At 43.8% G+C, this 21,761-nt stretch overlaps 1 long non-coding RNA gene across 1 annotated transcript in view; it reads left to right on the top strand.

Moving 5' to 3' along the window:
• The first annotated feature begins 17,137 nt into the window (after positions 1-17,137).
• The window catches only part of LOC138258585 (uncharacterized), a 495,375-nt gene continuing 490,751 nt past the window's right edge, over positions 17,138-21,761 (top strand). Inside the window, exon 1 of the long non-coding RNA XR_011198434.1 lies at positions 17,138-17,737. This is a non-coding gene — a long non-coding RNA (uncharacterized lncRNA). The remainder of the gene's footprint in view (positions 17,738-21,761) is intronic.

The following is a 21,761-nucleotide window of genomic DNA, read 5'->3' as shown; positions in this document are numbered from 1 at the left end:
TAAAATTTCAGCTGAGTAGATGATCTAAACAGCGAGGTGAATGTATTTGCAGAAGATTTGTATGCCCACCCGAACTGCATGCGTGCATACATTCGAAAATATGAATGTACAATGAGCTCCCAGTAGCAACATAACTGCCATCCTTCAGTCATTTTAAGAAACATCCTGAAAGATTTAGATTTTGGACTTAATGACAAATTCTGTGATGCCCCATGGCTCTGTAACCAAGAATGCCTGATGTCTTAATATTTTTTACATCATTGTTTAATATCAACAAAGCAAAACTGTTACAAACTAAAGTTCTTGAGTTTGGAATAGAAGCCATCAACATGGATGATGGCTTTGAAGATAAAAGCGAAGAAGTGGAAGACAATCCAATGAACCTACAGGCTTATGCTGTCAAACGTACTGTCTTTTCCAAATCAAGCTTTTGAATTCAATCAATAAATCAATCAGTTTTTGTAAAGCGCAACTACTCACCTGTGAGGGTCTCAAGACAAATTACATCACACCAATAAGAAATCTCTGCTCACATGATGACTGCCCACGCAATCTATAACAAGTGCAAAAGTAGAAAGCTAATCATTTCAATGAATAGGATTGGTGTATCAACAAGATATAATGACATGGTACGGAGCATGAACTTGTTAGCCGCTCACGCTGTAAAATCTTGTGAATCCGACAGCACACCACTTTTAAGTTACTTTACCAGGAAAAGATTTACAATTCCTGTTCTTGATAATTTTGATTTTACATACAACTCTTCTTTGTCTGGATTATCCAGCACACATGATACTATCATGGTGCTTTTTCAATACTGTACCAATGAAGTAGCTACTGGAAAACAAGCTGTCAGCTGTAGGCATAAACAAACGACGCTGCAAACTTATAATCAAACTGCCTTACCAATGTGTACAAAATCACTACAAGCCAACAACACGTCCCAGTCTACCAGAAAGTTTGAAAGTACTGAGCACATTGAGCTTCTTCTATCTGATGGCACGGTCCGAAAAGCTGATTTTACTGATTTTATCATATTGCTTATTTGGTACGGACTGAAGGATGAAGAAAAGCAAGTTCCTCCTTGGGCTGGAATTCATGCTCTGATCTCCCAGAATACCATCCCACTAAAGAAGTTTGGGTCCAGTCACAAACTACGAAACGGTATTGTAGCTGACATTTTTATGAGCTGAAATCTTTGGAAGCAAAACTGTCCATTCAGTACTGAGGGGAACTCATTATGTTTGTTTGTTACAAGGCATGCTCATTACATCTGAGGCTATAGAAAAATAGTGTTGGAATGCTTTCTGGAACAAGTATGCCAAATTAGGTTTTGCATGTCCTATTTCAGAAGTGAACAAGGCACAAGGTGCACTTCATTCAAAAGATATAATGCAAAGTCAGGCAACTTTCAATACACTCAGTTCAAAATCAGAGAACCTGAAAAACAAGTTTGTAGAGTTTGTCAAAAAATGTGAAGAAAAGTCTGAACTTTGCAAGTACTGAGGAAATGTTTTACACATGATAGCTCTAGTGAAAAACTTGGTAAGTGCTGATCGGCAAGGTGATTGGGAGCTGCATGTGAAGACTGTGGAGTCACTGATTACTGTGTTTCGTGAATTCAGTTGCATAAACTACCTGAGATATGGGTCCTGGTATTTGGAAAGAGTGAAGAAGCTAGAGGTGAAAAAAACATACATCTACAAAAAAATAATCCAAAGACATTCTGTGGTGAAAGAAAGAGAGGGAAGGTTCAATACTGTGGCTCTAGATACTGGAATGGACGATCCAGAGATCACAGAACAGCTCCAAGGGAATTGTTGGTCAGACATGTAAAAGTGAATATGTTGCTCAATGTCAGCAAGTTTACCATGAAGTCATTTCATTTTGCAATGCTTTCAGAGAGATTACAAATTTGAAATTAATAGACCATCGTGAAAATGTTCCTCACTACGAACTTGTGGGAAAGAGAGGGAAACATTTTAATAAACATATTGACAGCCTTCTTCATTTCATGCAGCAGCCAGGAAACCCCTTTGAAATGACTGAGCCTGTGCGACTACACAACTTTGTGACCAAACAATATGTGGATAATGATATAAAGACATGTCTACTAGATGTCCTGGAACATGGATCGAAACTACACACAGAAGTGAAGTAGGAGAGATGTGTATTAAAAGAGAAACAGCTGTTTGCAATAATCTCTAAATCTCAACTTCCACGCTTTAATTGCCATAGTAAGAGTTTCGTCCAACCAGCCAGTACAAAACAAGTTATAAAAACACAACTTTTGCAAGCACATAAAGAAATAGATAGAGCAAAAGAAAGAAGTGAATTTTTCAAGGACATTCTGTTACATGATCTTCCAACAAATGTATTATTTGATGGAGATGCTGCAACCAAACCAGTGAAGCACAAACTTATACAAGAGCCCTGAAAAAAAACTTTCACCAGAACAATTTCAATTAAAAAAGGTTTCCTCATTACAAAACTGCTGTTGTTGTGGAGCATATTTCACAATTGCGAATGGTCAAGATTTCATCCATGCAAAATTTCGGAGTGGTCATTCAGACTGTTCTACATATATCAAAGTTAGTATGCACCTTGCAAGAACTGCACATTGTCTTTGATAGTTATCTTGAACTATCTGTCAAAGAATGTGAGTGAATCAGACAAAGATCTACTAGTGGAACAATTGGCCTTGCCTGCATCAAAAAGTTGACACCTATACCTGTGCGACTTGATAAATTTTGGTCAGCAACATTGAACAAGATGAACTTGGAGATGTTAACCTGCCAAAGCATTGCTGATGCTTCAGTGAACACTGAATTTCCAATTATTGCAAGTGGAGTGATTGTCAATGAGGAGTTGATACCTGCAGAGATATATATTCAAAAGGTACAGGCCATATGGTTCAAGAACTTAACAGCAAATTGGAGGAAGCTGACCTTCATGTTGTACCACATGTTGAGTGGATTGTTTGAAATGGTTCCAATCGAGTTACTATACTGTCAAATGAAACAGATGTTATTATCGTGCTACTTAGATATGTTGCAATGCTCATATGTAAAAGATTGTCAAAATTATGGATACATTACGGAACAGGCGAGAAAAGACACTTAATCCCGCTTCATATTCTGTACAAGAAACTTGGCCCAGAGAGATGCCTAATGTTCTTATCAAGGCACGTATCTTACGGCTGATGACACTATGACCAAAATTGGAACAAAGCTTGGAGCTTTAACTGCTGTACCTGTAAAGTTTCTAAAAGGATTTGTTGAGTCAGAAGAATGTGACTTTGAAGACGTATAAAAATATCTTGTTCTGACTGTCACACATTTGATGATCTTCGGTGCAGTGAGTTCAAGACATAAGTCCCGCTAAGTGACCTACCACTGGCGACATATTCTGTGCATAGACACATTAAAAGAGCGTTCTACTTGATCAGAGGATGTGTAGATGTTTTGGATCATGCTTATTTAGAGAAAGAACCATGTCAATTTGTTTGGGAAGATATTGAAGGGGGTGCTAAAACCTATGAAATTTCTAAAGCCTCTACCCACAGACCTTACACATATATGCACTTGCAAAACCTGTGTTACAAAATAGGTCCTTGTCTATATGTTCTTCTCAGGTGTTCAACATTTTGCAAATGTACCACGAGCAATTGGCAAAACAAATAAATAAAGTGAACTATGAAAATGTGCCTAAAACAGGAAAGATAAACATTATTTTTTTCATATTCAGATCAAACCTTTGTTTGGTGTATTTATAAAAGGAATAAAATCCATTATTATTTGTTTTATTTCTATATAGGTCTCATCTTCCTCTATTATAGCCACCCCTCTGGAGAATAACAGAAGGGTTGCTCTGAGGAGTTATTTTTTATCTCTATAAGACTACTTCACCCCCAAAACTTATGCTTTGACACCAAAATGGTGTATATAGGTCTCATGGTTCCTGAAATATTACATCATCACTCCAACACATCTGCCATTTATAAAAAATGTCATCCAGAAGAATTTGGACCTGAACATCAATGTCCACCCAAGTTAAATAACTTCTCTAATGATCTAATGATATTTATATCAGAGTTCCTATAGGAAATTAATTTTCCTGTATCTTTATTGCTCTGGCACTGTTTTATTAATCTGTCAAGCCGGGGACAGGAAAAAATGGTGGTTCCAAAAATTCCCATGTAAATTCCCATAGGAAACTTTGTTCAAAAAGTTTGAAAGTTAGGTTAAAATTGGGTATAGTGATAGGATCTTAGCTTACAGTAAATGAAAAAATCATTCAAAGAAATTCATTGATCGAATGAGGGTTAAAGTGATGTTATAGTTATGTGTGAAATGAGTTGAGAACTATTGTTTATGTACCAAAAAAACACTGTAATTTTTCAGTTAAAGTTGACTGAACTAACGATAACTTGCATCGTGTCATAAAATATTTAGGTCTGTGGAGTATAACTGGGGAATTTTCATTTTTGGGGGGATTTATACATTAACTTTTATATTATTACAAGACATAACTACGACTTCACTTTAACCTTTGTTTTTTCAGTGAATTACTACATTTTTGTTAATGTAAAGTAAAAGCTTATTACCGTACTGTTAGAAATGGGGTCTTTGGTTGGCAGTTAGGTTACCCTCTGTCCAAGTAAGGACCCTCACTCTAGTCAGGGTAAGTCACACACAATCCAAATTATCCGGTGCCCACCCTCTGGTAGCTTGGTACTGAGCAGTCAGGCTTAACTTAGAAGGCAATGTGTAAAGTATTTGTGCAATAAATCATACAATAACACAATATAGCACCACAAAAATACACCACACAGTGTTTAGAAAAATATATAATAATTATCTGGTTAAATGCAGGTCAAGACGATTATAATGCAATAAGTATATTTTGAGATATCACTGAAAAGTGATGTAAAGTGTCTTAAGTCTTTTGAAAGCAAACAAAGTCTCTTTCAAGCACAAAGTACCTGATTCACGTGAAAAATCTCCGCAAAGAACCGCAGAGGAGGAGATGCTTGGATACAAATGGGTGTGTGTCGATTTCTCGGGCTGCAGACGGTGATGCGTCGTTTAGTTTTCACGCAGGGACGGCTGTGCGTCGATTTCCGGTGCTCCGTCATGGATCCTCTTTGGGTTGTGGGGTTTTCCGATGCCCCAGGGACGATGTGTGGATTTCCTGCACTGACAGAACGAAGTCACAGGAGCTGTGTCGATCCGGTGGGTGTTGGGTCTAATTTTCTCCTGCACAGCAGGCGCTGCATTGATTCTTCTCTGGAAGTCGGGCTGCGGTGTTCCGGTTCGGCTGTGCGTCGATCCAGTGGGCCATGCGTCGAATTTCCAGTTGTTACGCTGGTTCTGCGTCGATCTTCTCATCACAAAGTCGGGCTGCGTTGTTCCGGTTCGCATGCTGTGACATTTTCACCGCAGGGCAGGCTGCGCGTCATTTCTGGCAGGCTGTGCGTCGATTTTCGCCTCACAAGGAGTCCTTCATGAAGAGATGAAGTCTTTTTGGTCCTGAGACTTCAGGGAACAGGAGGCAGGCTCTATCCAAGCCCTTGGAGAACAATTCTTCACCTCAGCTAGAGAGCAGCAAGGCAGCAGGGCAACAGCAAGGCAGCAGTCTTTCACAGAAAGCAGACAGGTGAGTCCTTTGGGCAGCCAGGCAGTTCTTCTTGGCAGGAAGCAGGTTCTGGTTACAAGTTTCTTCTCCAGGAAGTTTCTGAGTTGGTAGGGGCAGAGGCCCTATTTATATACCCAAATGTGCCTTTGAAGTGGGGAGACTTCAAAGAGTGGCTTAGAAGTGCACCAGGTCCCCTTTCAGTTCAATCCTGTCTGCCAGGGTCCCAATAGGGGGTGTGGCAGTCCTATGTGTGGAGGCAGGCCCTCCACCCTCCCAGCTCAGGAAGACCCATTCAAAATGCAGATGTATGCAAGTGAGGCTGATTATCCTGTGTTTGGGGTGTGACTGAGTGAATGCACAAGGAGCTGTCAACTAAACCCAGCCAGATGTGGGGAAGGAACAGATCCATTTGAGAGTAGATCTCTGTATGCCAATCTCTTGGATTCATATGATGAGGGTGTTATGGGAGACAGTGTCAAGCAGGATGAGGGCTGCTGTTTCTCCTCGGTCCAGGATGATTCAAATTTTGTCAGTGGCTGCGCAAATTGCTTTTTCGATGCTGTGGTTCTTTCTGAATCTTTTTTAAGTGTTGTTAATAAGATGGTGAAGTTTGAAGTGAGTTGTGAGTTGCTTTTTGATGGCCTTCTCAATCACTTTGGCTGGATAGGGGGGGGCAGGGAGATGGGTCTGATGGGTTGGAATTCCTTCATCTTCACGGCTGACAGAGCAGTCCTGTAAGTTTTGACTGCCCTCTGCTGTGTCACCCAACCTTATGTCAGAGCTGTAGGGTGCACTTGATACCTCCTCACTAGTTTCCAAACCTTTGGAAGTGTGTCTGAAAGTAACAAAGACCTCTTTTGCCCTCCTCCCACAGATGATCATCACTGGAGAGATCAGCAGGGTGAGGAGAATGGTGACTCCACTGCAGGTTTAGGGCAACCTGTGGCTGACACATTTTACTGGACAAGGTTTAGGGCTCGTCCTTGGGGCGCCTGTTTGATTCCACTGTGAAATGTACAAAAAAGCAAGAAGGCAATTGCAGCACTGTTGTGACAATTGGGGAGTTGTCCATTAGCAGTGAAACTAGAGTTTCTCCTGGCCAACTGACCATGCAGTCCTCATGCCATTCAAGCATCAATGGAAGCACCCTTTGGAACCCACATTAGAAGATCCAGTCTCCTTGGATATAGATGTCTCACAAGCATAATAAAGAGAGAAGTGCTTGTGCCTACCAAGGTTAAAAGTATTGTAAAGAATGTCTTGCTCATAATTCCTTAAAATTGAGTGAATTTTAGAGATTGGAAGCAAGAGGCACAATATTCCTTAGAAGTGCACTTTATAAGTTAATGTAGTGTGGACTTCAAGAATAGAGGCTAAATAAGCTCAGAGTGATTGAACCAAGAATAGAGGCTAAATAGGTTCAGAGTAGTTGAACTTCTGAAAATATCATTCTTGAAGCACACAAAAGCCTTTCCAAGGACAGGCAATATATTAACATCTTAAAATGTATGTGCTTCCACACTTGAGCTTGGCATCAAATAATATTGGTTGGGGTCTTGCCTCTCTGGAAATCCTATGAGTAGCCTTAACTAATGCTGTTGATACATTGGCAGCATAAAAACAATTCACCATTAACCTCTCTATATATTAACTCATGAAACGGTGAGTTTATCGGAGGACATAAATTCAGTTCTGTTTTATTACTAGTGTTTTTTATTATTGTGTCTGCCTTGTTATGGCGTGGATTATATTGTGCCTTTGTTTTTTTCTTATATTTTGCTGTTTATTTCTGCCAAGCACCTTGCAGCTAATGTATCTCTGACATTAATATTAGCGCTTTACAAGTTAAATACAAAATACACCGTATTAAGTCGGATGTGGCAGAAACACAAGCGAGTTCTGACACTACTCAGAGCTTTCATAGAATCAAAGAAGATTGATTGGATGTGGAATAGTGTGCGCTGCTTCCCCTGCTCACTTTTTTAACCGCAGAGGTTTCTTAAAAGACCGGAATGAGCAGAATAATTTGTATGTTTCTGAGCAATTGGCTAACACACAAAGCAGGCACCGCAGACCAATGTGCGAGATGGGATTCAGGACTTGTTTGTCAGCTGCCTCAGTGTTAAGGCATGAATTCCACAGACTTCCAGTGGCAGGCAAACAACACGCAGTCCCAGCTCGACCCTCGCACCGGCCTCCCACCCCCACAGATACGCTGTGCCTTCGGGTAACCCAGCCGGATGAGAAAATCTATTCCCTGACCATTCCCATTGCCCTCCATCAATTGCTCATCGATCTCACAATGGAGCTATTGAAGTGGTAAATACCAGAGCCTGACTAATGAGTCCCACTTTCGCACTCCTGGCGATGCATTATTCATGTAAATGAGTGCTTTTGAGTGGCACGTCCTCCCCAATGCACACAATTATTCATGACGAGAGCCAGTGATTTGTTAGCCTCTGTTCGAGGGCTTTTGCTGCTTCTTTATTGTCTGCGCGTTGCGAGCTGCAGAGCGGCAGCGGGTGCTGGTGGCTTTCCGCTGCCGCGAGACGCTACCTCAGTCATTACCTCAAAACAAGCATTGGCAAGTGCCATCGGTATCGCCTTTTGGCTTTGTCATGGCAGAGCTACTCGCTTTGCCTATGCTTTTTGCCGATACTGTTCAGAAGCAGCAAAAAGAAAACAATGGTTATTGCTCATCCTAAGCACTATCAACAAAAAAAAAGCTGAAAAGGGCGATTATGTATAGGCGCGCATACGTCATCCCGCCTGCACATGCATGTGTCACTATGCTTTTGTGCTGCCGTATGATGGTGCATATGAGCTTACGCGTCACAGTCCGTGGGCGTACGTACGTTATGAAGCGACAGACTTTTTTTTTTCTAATTTACTATTCTAAAAAGGTAGACACCAATTCTGGAACAGTACATTTGAAAATATGTTCTACATTTTATTAAAGGGAAAAAGAAGCAAATTGCAGCTGCCGACTCCTCCAAAAAAGCCCAAAAAGCCAAAAAACATAGCACCACCTCACTGACAGGCTAATTATACCTAATCCATATTAGTGTCATATTGGTCGCTTGCAAACTCACAGGTGCCTCCTATTTAACAAATATCCTTGGACAAGCACTCTCTTATGGACAAGATAATTCAGCACCTTAATGGAGCAGCGGTTCACAGGAGGCCATCTTTTTTTGCGTTCTAGATATCTGCATTGGGCTGAGAGGTCTTCAGTCTCCTCCACCCCATCCCCGCCCCATTTTCCCCCAGGCTCCCTGGGCTGGGTTTGCTGAATGGGCTAGACAGCTGGCTTGAAGTTCAGCCACAACAGAGGTATTCCTGCAAGTACAGTTACAGCCCTGACAAATCCTCTGTGTGTCTTGTATTGCGCCCCACAATGACTGCTGACTTTCTGTCTCAGCAAATGCGTCCATTACTTACAGTTAATGGTATTACTCCTAGTCCAACTCCCTCACCTTCGTTCTGAACCAATGATGCCCCTTGCCTCCCACAGACCCCACCCTCCTCTAAATAAAAACTCCCTCCACCCCCTCCTCGTCCTGTACGTAAACAAGCCAATCCAAATACTCAGTTGGTCCATACCAGGAGGGTGGGAGGGAACTGGAAGGAAGGCGAGGGAGTAGGACTAGGAGTAATGCCATTAATGGTAAGTAATGGATGCATTACTTCCAGGCCCTCCCTCGCCTCCCTTCTGAACCAATGAGACGTAGCAAGCAAAAAAGAAATGGACAACTGAGTCAGAACAGAACCCAAGGAAAGAGAGAGAGCCCAAACAGCAGACCCAACAGAAAGCCAGACTTTCCCACTCAGGAATCCGAAAAGGGGCAAAAACCCAAAACAGATGGGGAAGCCCAAGGCAGGGCCAAATAAACCCCATCCACCGAGGTCCCCCGGCAAAGCTCGCACAACAGAGGCCAACAGAACCAAGGTTGAAGAGCAGACGTCAACTAAGGAACTGGAACAGAAGGCCACCAACACGAACCCCAAAGCCCAACCATAGCAAAAGACCCACCTGGCCAGGTCTATCCACAGAAGGGAAACAGCAAGTCCAAAAGAGCAACCAAACCCAGAGGACATGGACAAAAAACCCAGAGCAAGCATGCCCCAGGGAGGCAGAACGGACCTTAAAGAGCCAAAGGGCAAAATAACAACACCCCAGAACCCATGCCCGAACTAGCACCACCGGACCCCACAGGAAAGTCCCCAAAAGAACTCGAGCCAGGAGATCCTGCTGAAAGGGAACAACAAAAGGCAGGGGTAGAGATGCCACAGACCTAAAGGCGTAAACAGCACCCTGACAGAAATGTACGTCAGAGGGGCAGAACGCACACCATCCCAGATGAGGTGCGGGAGAGGATGGAACCCCCAGGGACCACCTCGAGGCCCAACCAGGTCTGGCAAAAATGACCCAGACACCAACAGACACAGAAACCACATGAAAGAAGCTCTGACCACAAGACCAGAAAAGGCAGCAAACACAAAGGCCCCAAACGCCAACAAACCCCCACAAAGGGCAAACGAAGGGCCAACCAGACACCCACGAATGCCAGAAACAGAGGCAGGAGAAAGCCAACAGAAGGAGGAACAGGACCATAGCCCACTTCAGAGCCACGGGCCACAAAGACCCAGATCCAATAACCAGAACTAACACCAAAGGGCAAGGCAAGCAAACCTGCAGGAAAGGCCCCAGAAAACAGGACAGGGAAATGCCCACCAAGAGCGCCCGACCCACAACAGAAGACACAACAAGGAAGCTACACCCATGACTGCCGAACAACAAGTCTAAAAGTACCCCCAGGCCGCAGCCAGAGCACCAGGGAAGAAGGAAGCTGGGCAATCAAACAGCAACAACCCGCACACAATACCAGAGCAGCAAGCAGAGTAGAGCACATAGCAGCCACCCCAAAAGCCACTGCCAGTGAAAGGAAGACAAGTACCAAGAAGGGCGTCAAAGCCGCCTACGAAAACCAGCGGACAAGACCAGCATCCCAGTCATAGCAGCCTCGAGCCCAGAGGCGAACTGCACAAAAGGGGCCGCAGAGGGAGCCCTGCACACCGAAGCATGACAGCCAAGCCGAGCAGAGGAGATAAAAGGGAAACCAGAGGACCAACACCCTCCACAAGGAAGGGTACAAGGACTGCAGAAAGCAACATGCAACCCAACGAGCATGGAAAAAGGGGGAAACAAAAGGCAACACCCGAGCAAGAGAGGGTGCCCACAAACGAAGGCAAAAGCACAGGAACAGTCACACCGACCCAGGCAGGACCACGGCAACAGGATCAGCAGGCCGCGCCCAAAGGCCCCAGCCACCATAACCCACAACACCATACACACAAAAGCAGAGCACACAACCAAACCACAGAGAGGGATGAGCTGTGGATGTGGGGTAGCGAACGAGGGAGAAGGCGATGATAGGACACCCAACCGCGAAGCTGGAAACAGGCAACTGACACACTGCACAGAAGGGAAAGGACCAGAAAGACCCCAGGACCAAAACCCACAACAGGCAGCGTGAGGGGAGACAGGAACACACATTCAGCTGCACGGGGGTGGGAACCAGAACCCCCATGCCACAGATGACCCCCAGAGCCCCATCTGAAGGCCACAAAACCAACCCATGGACTGGGAAGGCAACCACCAAATGCAAAGCCAGGAAGCAGGCAGCCCAGAAGGGCACGGCCGAAGCCGCAGGAAGGACTGTAAAGAAAGGAAAGAAAGGAACCCCAAACAAAGTCCAACTATAAAAGAAAGAAAGAAACGGGCAAGCGTCTGAAAGACATTACAGAAGTGAAAGGACACCATACACCCCAGGACCAGAAACCACAACAGAATACTCTCAAGAAGAAAGGGGTCTACCCAAATTAACCGAATAAACCTGGGTAGGGTATACACAGTATGTAAACAATAGTGGTCAAATGGTAGGAAAAACATATATTGATTCTCATTCAATTAAACTATAAATCAATCATTGGGATTGCACTTTAATTCCTCAATTCATTATATCATTCTACTTTTCCAACAACAAGGATAGCGAAAAAGACATACAAAAGCATACTGACAGAGAGAAAAAGACACCCACAGTATACAGAATCATGGCAGCCAGGCAGGACAAGGAGCGGGACCATCAGGCGACCCAGGGACAGCACAAACAGAAGGCCAGCCCACAACACAATGAAAGAAATAAAAAGAGGCACAACCCTGTCCCTCCGCTCATCCATCATGCAGCCGATACGGGCCGAGAACCCCCAAGGAGCTGACCCAGAAGTATAGCCACAGCAGGACTGTCGTACTCCATCACAGCACCTGCAGACTGCACTCAGCCCGCAGCAATGCTGAAGACAGAAAAACACTACCCAGCCCGGAAAGCACCCCTCAGAGCCCCACACATGGAGGGGACGACAACAAGGAAGCCGCCAAGCCTTGCTAGGAAGGGACTAACAGCCGTCGCAACATAGGTAGTCCCGAAGTCTGACAGATATATATAGGAGAAGATAAAGAAAGCCAGCTCATGAAACAACAGACGTCCCTAATCAAATCATTTTTCCATACATCCATTAAGTACATAGACTGCTATTCTGAAGGTGACGTAAGAGGAAGAACCAGAAGAATCCCAGACAGGCATGAGAAGGGAAAGGGTAGAAGTCAAACAAGGAAGAGAGCCCCAATGCCCAGAGGGAGAAACAGTGACACGACCCAAGCAGACCACACACAAGTTGTACAGATGAGGTGGAAGAAGCCATCACAGGCAGGAGTCTGGGCACAATCAGTGCAAGAGATGCCCTCAGCCTGCTGTGGCCTGGTGTGGAACCTCCTGGCCTGTGGAAAGTGCGCAGATCGGTCCGCCATATGGCACACTGAGTATGAATCAGAACCCTGGCAAGGCAAACCCAGTCTACCAACCATTTGGAGGCGGGAAGGATGAATAACAGAAATGGAGTAAAAGCAACAGATGCCAAGTACAGCACTAAGGCACCGTAGGATGGCAGCAGGCTGCCTGAAATAGGGTGCAGCAGACAAAGCTTTCTGCAGTAAGCCATGTCGCACTAATAGGAAGTGGTCAAACAATCACCCGCCTGTGCCCCAAAGAGCAAAGAACAGTGGCAGCACTGCTTCGATTAGCCACATGCTCCACTGCCCAGTCCAGTGGAGCAAACCCCACCCATTGCAATGGAGATACATGGGACCACATGTGGTGGCTCCAAGGAGATCGACGGGAGCAGGCAAAGAAAACCATCAGGAGAGACGGAAACACCCACAACAGAAAGCGGGCAGATCCCATGCACACCTGGAAGACCAGCAGCCTGAGACAAAAAGAAAACGTGCAGCAAACCCGTTCCAACCACCACAGTAACACCATCCACAGCCACCGCACACGTGCCTAGGTCGTCACTGGCGCACATCCAGAAGCACAGCTCCAGCCGCAGCAGGACCACACGATGTTGTCACAGCTTCTGCAAGCAACGTTCCAGAGAGAGCCACGCTCCACCACGAGAATGCAGCCAGGCCGGCAGCCCGCTGCAGGGAGCACCATACCCCACCGAGATCCAACACTGGAGACCCCTAGGCCCCGCCTTGGAGGAGAAAAGAGGTAAGCCAACAGGCGATACAAAAAAAGAACAGGACAAGTAGGGGGTGGAGGCAGTTTTTATTTAGAGGAGTGAGGAGTTTATGGGAAGCAAGGGGCCTCATTGGTTCAGAAGGAAGTCGAGGGAGAGACGGGAGGTAACGCGTGTTATCATTTCAGAACATGATTGTTTCATGCTTATAATAAAGAGTTGTGACTTGGCTATTTAATATGGACTGGTGGGCGTAGGCATGGATCAGAGCGGTCATTATCCCATCCCACACCCACCAACAAATAAAGGCAGGAGTACCCGGCAACACTTTCATTACAACTGAAGTGCTAGAGTAAGTACTCATCGAATGGTAGTTAAAAGACAGTACTATGCCAGAAAATTTTGCTGTCCACAAAATTCTATAGAATTAGCCAGAGTATTAAAATATAACTTATATTGTAATAGTGTTTTGTTTTCTGTTTTCTTGGTTCTGTGAAGCCATTGATATCATGCAGCAGTATTTAAATTTAAAGCACACAAAGATGGTTGCTAACATTGACCGTATAGAGTTGAAACACAGTATTGACAGGCTGCCCCAGTGACTAAGGGGCTGATATAGAGTTTGGCAGAGGGGCTTACTCTATTACAAACATGACGGACATCCTGTCCACTGTATTAAAATTCCATTATAGCCTATGGAAATTGTAATACTGCAGACAGGATGTCCGTCACATTTATGATGGAGTAATCCCTCTGCCAAACTGTAAATCAGGCCCTAAGTGTAGATCTAGGCTCATAAGCAAAATATTTCTTTCTTTGTATATAAGGACACACGATTCTGGTACACATTTCTAAATGGCTAAGACTAAGATTGACGACTGAGAACAATGAATTAATATATAGGGTCAAAAACCATATATAAATGTTTAAGTCTGACGTATTGTATGGTACTTTCTATGAGGTTTAGAAGAAAAATATATATACTGGCTATGTGATGTAAAATTGTTGTGATATAGGATAGTTATGATATAGTATTGTTGTTCTCTGTAGGCATTGCACATAAAGGTCAATAATTTTTGTCAGTTGGAACTTTGAGAAGATATAATGCTTGGTTTTTAGGAATTATGTAACCCTTTCTCTCTATTTCTTTAATAAAACCAATTTTTGTTCCATTTGGATTGAAGACTGAAATAGCGTAACATCTGAGATACTTTGGCCCTCATTAGGACTTTGGCGGACGGTTTGCACCATCCGCCGAAGTCCCTACAGGCAGGAGGCTGCCAGTGTGGCCATGTCCCCTCGGGCCCTCTTACAAGTTCCCTGCTGGGTCAGTGGGTGGAAACGGTGTTTCCACCCGCTTGCCCAGCGGGGAGCAGCCTACAACATTGACGCCGGCTCATGTTTGAGCAGGTGGCAATGTTGCAGTGCACTTTTCGCGTTGGGGCTGGCCTTGAGGGCCACACGTACTGCCCATGCCAAATGCAGTCTCTCTCCGCCAGACTTTACATGGGAGGGCTACTGCCATGTAATTGCCGGTGGAGAAAGAATTCATAATCCCCAGGGCAGAGCTGCAAAAACTGGCAGTGCTGATGGTCCAACCGTGGCGCAACTGCTACATTGGTGATCCGACCGCCAATGCGGGCCTGTAGGTCTAAAGCCCGCCAGTGTCAGAATGAGGGCCTCTATCTACTTAAGGTGGCTGGATCTTTAACTCTAGTACTGTGACTTTCCCTTTTGTGACCTTTCTCAAGCGTCCTGATGTAACTCCTTCACAAACTCTTCATCCATGCCCTTTTGTCTACCAACCTGTCCTGGGCTCCATACCATGCAGGTGTAAACAATGGAAACCAACCTTCTTCCAGCTTATTTTGAATCCTGCAAAAATGTGGCATGATAAATACCACACTCACAATTTGAGATATCATGAGGTACAGTATTTAATGCAGAACAAGTGCCCACCATTCTGGGTTCTGAACCACTGAATAGGGAATAACATGGTAATTGCATAACTTTTCCTAAAAACAACTGTGCAGGTAAAACCTCCAAGCATGCACTATTTCTGCACCAGTTCTACACGTATTTGAAGGTAAACCCATTTTTGCACCTGAATCAGGATTTACACATGGCTTAGACTGATCTCCTTACTGATCCATCCTTTGTACTTATGGCAGGAGGAAGCAGGATGTTGAGTGATTTTCCCCTTTAAATTTTCTAGACACTTCATGCCAAAGTAGGGGCAAGTCGAATCCCTTGGTTGAAGGTTTCCACAAGATTATTTTCTGTGTTCTCCAATCCTAGCCATGTACCTCTTCAAGCAACAAAAACTATTCATGTTCCATAAGTTTTGCATACACTTTTATGTTTCCCTTTTGCCACACTGTAAACTTACAGATTGACCTGTCCAAGGATAGTTTAATGTTGATTCACCAAATGCCAGGGGGAGCGTGATTGATATTGTGCATCCTCATTTGACATAAAAGCACTGACCATTTTCCATTCAACAATTTATTTGCTTCAGAGAGGATAGGAGAAGGGTAAGGAATCGATACCAGTGAAAGGAGGCTGAGTAGACATAGCCTTGCCTGGCCGTTAAAGGAAGTAACCATCCAGCAACCCACCTTTCTTAAGAAACCCAATAGCAGACATGTACTCACCACGCATAATAAACCAGAGGTTATTTTCACCTAGAAAATACAATTCTGCCCAAGACTGTCTGGTATATTACATATAAAACAAAAGAACCACTCAAACCAGATGGGGCGATGTTTCAATTAATTTAGAAAAGGTAAATTTTTATGCCTGGAATATTTTGCACATCATGTGAAATGTTCGATCCAGATATGCTTGCAATCAAATTATAACAACTGACACTCTTTCTAAAGATATCTTGCTTATCATGAGAAAATGCATCTTTAACCAGGAGTTCCCTTCTCTCTGGAAAGTAAATGCTGAATCCCAAGGTATCTTGGGTACATTTTGTCAACCAGGGTTCTCCAATGAGTAGCTCGTAAGCTATTGGTAGCTCTCCAGCAACCTTCATGTAGCTGCCCTGTGGTGCACCCCAGCCTATTAAACTAGAACTTTTGCTTGGTTAAAAATGTATACCAAAATTGTAAAGTGTTTATTTGAGAAAACAATGTGTGTATTTTCAAAACTCATAAGCTGAATTTGGAGAAAAATGGTCGAATTTTCAAAATATATTTACACATATTTAAAGTTGATATTTGAGTGATAATTTGTACAGCGTTGGGAAGACTTATTACTAATAGTTTTACCTTGGTCCTAGGGGCATTGCAACTATGGGGTGTTTGTAGGTGCATTGCCGTGTCAGACACTCTATAGCATGAGGTGACAGATAGAGCACTATCAATTCAACATGTTTCAAATACTTTCGTACATTTATTTTTATTCATTCTTTATAAGTTTACAGCTCCCCATTTAATTACAGGAGAATGAATACTCCGTATCATTTATGTATACGGTATGAGTAGCGGGCAAGGCCTGCATTTGAGGAGAAACGATGATAGGGTTGACAATCTGAAAAAGAGGTGCCACATAACAACAGCAAGACCTAGAAGGGTGAATGCAGACAATAACACGAACATACCCAGCCACTCATTCCAGTGACAACCTCCTTAATTTAATTGAAGCAAAGTAGTATCTTAATCACTTGTGCTCCGCTAAAGCAAAAAATAATCAACAATGCTATTATGAAACTGGAGAAAAGGCATACTGACTCCTAGCCATGCGAGTACAAAAGCAAGACGCCCAACATTCTGTTTCAGCAGTTAAGACCGCCACAGGGACAAGTAGTCACCCCCTGACATCCTTAATGCATTCAGAACCGTCTCTGAAGCCCCATAGAACTGAAAATGCCACCAAGCCACACTAGAGAAAGAAACATTCTTAACTATTGTCCTATGGGGGGGCGTGGCCAGCAGCCGATGAAGCTGCACGCCTAACGCGACGCTCCGGGGCCGGGAACGGGACCCAGTCAGATCCTGGGTTTTAATTAGCCCAGACAGTCCAAAGAAACACGTCCCTAACACCGGGGAACTGCCGGGCTTGAGAAGGATCGAGATCAGCTGAATTGAAGTGGCAGCAGTGGAGGAATTTGCCGGTGTTCCTCGCAGACGGGAGGAGAGGAGTCAGAAACCCACATCTGTGAACCTGGCGCCCCTGCTCCACCGGAGCGTTTCAGGGGTGCTGGCGGACCCTTCACTTCCCCCGGAGGGAAGGATTCCCTGAGAGTGCGGGAACTTGAGTAAAAAGAACCGGCGAGGCAGTGCGGGAGAGAGTGCGGCGCCAGTAAGGTGAGGAGACACAACCAAGCTCCTAACCCCTTTACGGGCTCTGAAGGGAGGGTTACTGAAATAAAGACACTTGCTCACGTAAACTGAGCCCTCCCCGCCCGTACAAACTCACCTGGGGAGATCCACCGAGTGGAGCATCGGCCCCCATCTGCGCAGAGGTGGGGGCTTGCCCGATTGTTGCCTGCTGGCTGGCGCCCGCTGGTTTTGCGGTGAGTGAGGGTGTTCTGCTTTCCTTCTTATCTCGTTTTCAGAGCTTACAGAACATATCAAGAATGCACTTCTGAGTTCAAAGAAGACTTTTATTGTTGTTAATTCTTCCCCACCCACAAGTTCGTAAGAGACGAATTAATAGATTTCAAGCACACGTTCAATGAAAACAAAATATATTTCAATTGCAATGTACACAGCAGGTTATATTTATAAGATATTGAATGCAAAGCAAAACAAATATTTCACTGTGTGAGAAACTATTTACAGCTTCATCTTTCTGGGGTCTGCAAGTTGATGACTCCTGGTCAACTGCGAGAAAGAGATAATCTACCCACATGGGAGGCTGGCAACTGGCGCCAAGTTCCAGCCTGAAGTCAGGCAGATTCGAATCTAATTCTCTGAAGCCAGTGAACCACCCTTAGAACAGCGTTCCCCCTCCTCTCAGACCCGGGAAAACTACGCACGCCTTTGGAGATTGGCCAGATCTCCTAGACTGCTCCTCTTCCCAAGCTTGAGCAGGATGGTAAACACCACATGTACTCTCTCTTATCAGGTCTAGTCTACTGTGAGAAGAAAACAGCTTGGTTCATCTTGTGCAAAAACACAGCTTGGAAAAATACAGCTTGGATCCTCAACTGCAATGTCTAACTCCACGTTAAAGGCAATAGGCAGCTAAGCTAAATATCAAATGAAATGTCTAATGTCATGTCAAAGCCAATAGGCAGCTGAGCTGAATACAAAATGTAAGGTCTAATATCATGTCAAAGCCAATAGGCAGCTAAGCTGGATACAGAATGTAATATCTAATAGCATGTCAAAGCCAATAGGCAGCTAAACTGAATACATCATGTCAAAGCCAATAGGCAGCTAAACTGAATACAGCATGTCAAAGCCAATAGGCAGAATACAGAATGTAATGGCTAATGCAATGTCAAAGCCAATAGGCGGCTAGGCTGAACAAAACATACAATGTGCTACTGGTGAACATTGAGCAACTAATATGCGCAGTGGTGAAACACAAAGTCATTGGTCAAACTCCATTATTAGCATCACATTCCATCCTTTGACCAATGAATTTTTGTTTCACATATCTCTTGTTTAAAAAAAAAAAAAACATCAGCACAAAAAAAACATTATCAGCAAATCAGATTTGAATGATCAAAACAATCCCTGTAAAGCAATGGAAGTGGATTAACATATTGATCTCATAACCTTTCACATCAGATACATCTACACAGAAAAGACTGAAACTTTTATACTCTGCAATTTGATGTAGCATGAGTACTACTCATGTAAAGGTGCACGGTCCACCTGAAAGGTTTGCTGGAAGTTAAGCGAAAGTCAGAGTTCCATACGAAAAAACACAGACAGTTAACTGCTTAGTTCCAGTGGAAGAATACAATCAAACAAGTTGAACTTGAACTGAAGGCGCCATTTGCGCAAAATGGATCCATGGTGCTGGCACTTTACTCAGCCAGGTTCAGGTTGGGGGTTCGGTCCCTTCCCCGACCCCTCACGCACACACCCGAAGGGGGACCACACAGCACACTCAGGGACAGTGGCGAAACGTGGTAGGATCTGCAAAAGAAACAAGTATGACTTTTCTTGCAAATAACATTTGTCATTTAAAATGTACCATTCCTCTTTTCCCTGTTTTATAATCAGCAGGATGTTTTTGGGGCCCTTTATTATATTCTCTGCAGGTTCTGGAGGGTCACTTGGGGCTTTAACCCACACATCAGCACAGAGGTTTTTATCTGCTGCACCACAGCTTCCCCAGCCCTTCCACAGCTTCCCCAGCCCTTCTGACAGTGCAAGACTGTCAGAAGGGCTGGGGCAGACTCCTTCTTTACCAAACCTCTATTCACTGCACTTTTGACAATTTGGGCCATTCTGTCTCCAATTTGTATGAATGAATCAGATTCTTTTCTAGGTATCAGCATAATTTCGATTTCTCCTTGGTAATGTGCAGCAATCATTCCCCTTAAAACCTGATCAATTTGCCACATTTGTCCTGGTAACTTTCCTCTCCCCAACTGCTCTATGACTGCTTGCATGACAGATTGCTTTTGTGCGTGCTGCACAGTTTTGATCAAATCTAGGGGAATGTGCATCTCTCTCATCTCTGCCCACCTGTAAGTGTCTTTTTCTCCCAGCTGTTCACATTTCTGGTGTACCCACTTAGCCATCCCCACTAAGGCAGAATTCTGGGTGTACACTTCTCTCTCTGAATTTTTCTCTTTAACATCTGCAAGGGAATTGAACCAGTTAGGTGCAAGCCATGTGGAAAACCAAACGACTAAACCATTGGCAATGAACCAAAAATCAGTGTAAAAATGACACATCTCACGTAGCTCTTGCTTTAAAATCTGACACACATTGTACAACACAGTTCCTTCTCCTGTGCCATAAAACAACATTTCAGTCAATGAATCATTAGTAAAACAAACATGCTTTTTATCTTCAGTGGACACAAATTCAAATGGTGCACACAATTTCACTGGTGACTCTTTTACCTGTGGTACTCTAGCCCTGTCTTGCAAGTACCAGATCCAGTGTATGATCCTAGCTAGGGGCACTATTTTCTTTCCCTCTTGCACTGCGCAGAAACCTAAAGTCTGAATTATTTCATTTACCAAATCACAAGCGCGCAGCTGCATATTATTTTTCACAGTGACCATATACCAAAGTGTTAAGATTTCACTCAAATGAGGGCTATTCTGTTTCCAAAAATCAAACAAGCTAATGAAACTCGGTGTCTCTTGCTTAGTGCAAACAGTAAGAAGCTCTAAAATCTTTCGTTTTACTTGTGAATTTTGCAACGGTAACTCGTAAATCACATTCTGAGCTCTCTCGTTCTCGTCCGTGTTATCAGTTAAGGAATGCACTTTGACTGCCAAAAAACCTGGCTCACAGGGAGGCTCAGAGCAGCTGGAAGCTGTCTTAACCCCCTCATTACTGGAATGGGAAAAGAAAGATTCTTCTAAAACAGCATTTTTATAACTTTCAGCATTATCTTGAATTAATGTATTCTGGCTAATTTGTTCACGTAAATTCTCATTTTCATGTTCCAACTGCCTACATTTCTCCTGCATTTCTCTGTAAGCAGATAAAGGTATCCAAACCATTCTGTCAAAAGGAACATCACTTCCAAAAGGCACATTTTCTAAATATGCTTTATCACCACAAAACATGTTTGTCAAAGCACCATCAGGCAGTTTAGCTACACATGCATTTTCAAACATGGTCTGCCGTGCTTCTGTAATTCTCCAAACAACTTCATCACAACAAAACATGTTTCTCAAAGCACTATCAGGCAGTTTAGCTACACATGCATTTTCAAACATGGTCTGCCGTGCTTCTGTAATTCTCCAAACAACAAAAAACAATTACACTTGTAAAATGTGCACGTAGAACTCTATAATTCGCCTCAAAACCCCACTTCTGGTACCAAAATGTTCTGCTTTCCTTCTTATCTCGTTTTCAGAGCTTACAGAACATATCAAGAATGCACTTCTGAGTTCAAAGAAGACTTTTATTGTTGTTAATTCTTCCCCACCCACAAGTTCGTAAGAGACGAATTAATAGATTTCAAGCACACGTTCAATGAAAACAAAATATATTTCAATTGCAATGTACACAGCAGGTTATATTTATAAGATATTGAATGCAAAGCAAAACAAATACTTCACCGTGTGAGAAACTATTTACAGCTTCATCTTTCTGGGGTCTGCAAGTTGATGACTCCTGGTCAACTGCGAGAAAGAGATAATCTACCCACACGGGAGGCTGGCAACTGGTGCCAAGTTCCAGCCTGAAGTCAGGCAGATTCGAATCTAATTCTCTGAAGCCTGTGAGCCACCCTTAGAACAGCGTTCCCCCTCCTCTCAGACCCGGGAAAACTACGCAAGCCTTTGGAGATTGGCCAGATCTCCTAGACTGCTCCTCTTCCCAAGCTTGAGCAGGATGGTAAACACCACATGTACTCTCTCTTATCAGGTCTAGTCTACTGTGAGAAGAAAA

This window comes from Pleurodeles waltl, chromosome 9 (assembly GCF_031143425.1).
Source record: "Pleurodeles waltl isolate 20211129_DDA chromosome 9, aPleWal1.hap1.20221129, whole genome shotgun sequence".
NCBI lineage: Eukaryota > Metazoa > Chordata > Amphibia > Caudata > Salamandridae > Pleurodeles > Pleurodeles waltl.
This window is presented reverse-complemented; position numbering and strand designations above follow the sequence as displayed.